Raw genomic sequence first — 3,583 nt, forward strand, 5'->3', positions numbered from 1 at the left:
TGAGCTCATCTTCACATTAGTAGCGGAAGAGTGGGTGTGATCCCTTCTCTGTAGCCCAGGCCCCCTCCTGGGACTGCTCTGACTGGTAGCTTTTATGCCGATTCTCAGGAGCTTTGACTCTTGCAGGGCATGGGGCCAGTGTAGACCATATTAACTCCCACATTTAGCCCCTCTGGCTTCAGCTGGGGCGCCCCTTCCTGGCTTTACAGAGTTAGTATCCTCAATATCACTTTTCTCTCTTCCTCCTGAATTAATGCTACTAACAGAGAATTGTGGGAAGGGGTAGGAGGAGGGACATGGAAACCTACAGCTCCCCTGTGAAGTCTTAGCTTCTCTCGCACCATTTCTCTGCAAGAAGTCCCTGAGGCTAGGTTTGTCCCGATTCCTGTTCAGTTCTCAAGTTCCAAGGACCAGCTTCCTTTGCCCAACGGGGGTGACTTTGGACGCCTCTCCCAGACCCCAATCAAGGGCCACCCAACCTCTGCCGGGTCAAGTGAGAGGGGAAACAACTCTAATGTTCATGCAGTCCCATGGCTTTGATGCTGTGTATGTGCTGATGGCTTCAAAATATCTCTAGCTGCGACTCCCCCTCCTGGGGTCCAGATCTGGATCACCAACTGCCTACTGGGCATCTCTGCTTATGTGTCTAATGGGCATCTTATACTTAACGATGGCCAAAGTAAAACTCTTGATTCTGGTTCCCACCCCTAAACCTGTTTTGTTTCCTCTAGTCTTACCCACACTGTAAGTGGCACTACCATCTACTCAGTTGATCAAACCAGAAACCTCAGTGCTCCTTGATTCCTGTCTTCCTCTTACCCTACATTCAATTCATTAGCAAGTCCTGCCAGATAGTCTTTCAAAATGCACCCTGAACTTGCACCACCTCCACTGCTATCATCCTAGTCCGTCCAAGTCTGGATCACTGAGTAACTTCCTAACTAACTCCACTCTTAACCCCTCCGGCAGATCCTCCACAGAACGGGAGTGAGATGTTTAAAATGCAAATCAGATTTCTTCACTCCCCTGCTGAAAACCCCTAACGGTTTCCTACTGCACTTAGAATAAAATCCAGACACCTCCTAGAGGCACACAAGGTCCTGCCTGATCCGGCCCCTGCCTACTTAGATCCCATCTCCACCAGCCGCAATAACCTCACTGTGTCTCTCATCTTAATCCTTCTCATGCTCAACCTTTCTGCAGCTGATACTCTCCTCCTTCCTTGTGTTCTGCAATGTGTCACCTTCTCCTGGTTTCCTCCTGCTTCTGTAATGTTCCCTCCCAGTTTCTCTCTCTCTTTGCTCTTTCTCTTAAATGTTGGTGTTCCGCAGATGTCCTTGTTTCCCCCTTCATATTCCCCGAGTGGTCTCACGGCTTCAGTTCCGTCTATATACCAGTAACTCTCAAGGTTTTATCACTCTTTTGAACTTCAAGTTCTCACTTACTTATTAGACATCTTGAGTTGTTGCTCCATGGGCACTTCAAGCTCACCGTGTCCCAAACAGAGCTATTCCTACCTCCCATGCAGCCTATCGGATCTTCCCTTCCTATGTTTGCATCTCACCATAGGCGACCTGGGCGTTATCCTCAAATTTTCATTCTCCCTCTACGCCTGCATCCAGGTCTTACCAAGTCCTATGACCTTCACAGGGAGGCAGCATAATAGTGTTTAGGGGTGAGGGCCCACAAGTCAAGGGGCTGGTTTACTACCATCAGAGTGTTGAGTTGGGGCCTTTCTGCTTCTGCGTGGAAGGACGACCAACTACCTGTCCCTGTCATTTTGCCATTTTTTTCTGCTTCCACACAGCTGGAAAGAGATGCCTTCCCCAATCCTTTGCTTTTTTAGAATATTAAACAGAGACTGGAATAGCCCTAGGTGAAAGGAGATCACTTAGATCTGCTACTCTCTGGTCAAGGGCCAATGGGTCCAGCCCAGGTCAGCAGGCCTAGGCTTTTCTGTTTGGATATAAGGCCAAAGCCCTGGCGTATCAAAGTCTGTATTTGATCTCTGTGCAGCTGCTGCTGAGAGAACTCAAGGGGTTGCTGGGTGCGGACTGGCTCAGGCCGTAGTGTGCTGTTGGACTGCTCTCTGGGGCTGGGGGATGGGAGCCCGTTGGGTAGCATTTGCTGCTCTTTGTGGTATAAATACTCCCACACGGCCAATTTCAAGCTACTAATGTGATATCCCTGAACAGTGAGTGGGAAGAGAATCGGGCTCTCAGGGGCCCATGCCTGTGCCCTTGCCCTCTCCCTCCCAATTTTCCCAGATTTCCCAACATCTGTCATTTTCTTCCAGTCAGAAAGCCAGGGAGAGGTAGCTCTGGGCACTTGGTTTCTCCCTCTCCCCGTCTCTTTCCCAGCGTTGCCAAGCTTCTCTCCAGAACCATTGTTCCATTGACGCCTGGAGCAGTGTGTCAGAGCACTGTGGTTTCCCCACACCTTTTTCAGTGTTATATTTGCTATTCCCATAGTTGACAAATGGTCTCTCCTTATTCAGTACTTTTTCTAAAGCTCGAATTTGCTTTTATTCTTTCCCTGCTTAAAATCCTTTTGTGATCGTTTGGACCAAGGTTCATCTCTCGATGCTAGAACTAAAGTCCTTAAACCTCTAATCTTCCTGTTCCTGGACTCTCTCCCTCATGATGCTCCCTTCACTCTTTCCCAAACCCTGCCACAGGCCCTGCTTCCTTGCTTCCCCAAGCACAGAACCCTCCAAACTCTCAGCCTGTTGGAGCTGTCTTTGTGATTCAAGTCATTACTTCTTGGGACTCTTATCCCCCAACTATATGTAATGGGGAAAAAAGCCTAACTTAAAAAGAAAAATGCAATTTCACATTCCTTTCAGAGGCCTTGTAACTGTTTTGTGACCAGAAGCAACCTGGTGACACTTTGGGCATAGGAAGGAGTTAGAGAGCTGAATTTGCCAAATATGAAATTAATGAGAATTTTGGAGTGTATTGTGGTAACTCCAGAGAAAAAAGGAGGAGAGCTAGCAAGTGAAAGATAGCAGCCTGAGGGAAAGAAATCTTCACCAGTGAGAAATTCCAGTAGAAGGACTGTTGGAGGAAAATTTCAGAACAGTCATGCTTCATACTCAGTTTTAAGTTTACTTCCTATTCTGTGAAAGCTTAGCTTCCCTAAAGCATCCCCAAACACTCAGTAGAGGCCTTCTGTAGCAAAACCCTATATTCACGGTGTTTTAGGAACAAAGGGAGAAAGGTAATGATACCTGTGGAGTCAAGAGAGGATGGCAGCCACAGAAAGTGAGCAATCCAGTGACCAAGAATTTAGCAAGAGCAGGAATTCAGACTGAGGGGTGATCATGAGGATGTACTAGAGTCCTAGTCAGAATAGATGAGGGCATGGACTTCCCAGAGGATCGGAATAGGGACTGGGCTATTCTCATTGGATGTAAAGGGAAAAGGTGACACCAAAGCGTTGCAAGCCTTGAGGACATTTGGGTTACACACACACAATCTTTCTTTCCTCTGAGTCCCCCCAGGATTTTGTGCCCCTGTGAGGGTGCTTTTATACATAAACATCTGTGCACACCTCCCTCTCAGCGAGACAAGATGTGAACCCT

This window comes from Globicephala melas, chromosome 1, assembly GCF_963455315.2.
Source record: "Globicephala melas chromosome 1, mGloMel1.2, whole genome shotgun sequence".
Lineage (NCBI taxonomy): Eukaryota > Metazoa > Chordata > Mammalia > Artiodactyla > Delphinidae > Globicephala > Globicephala melas.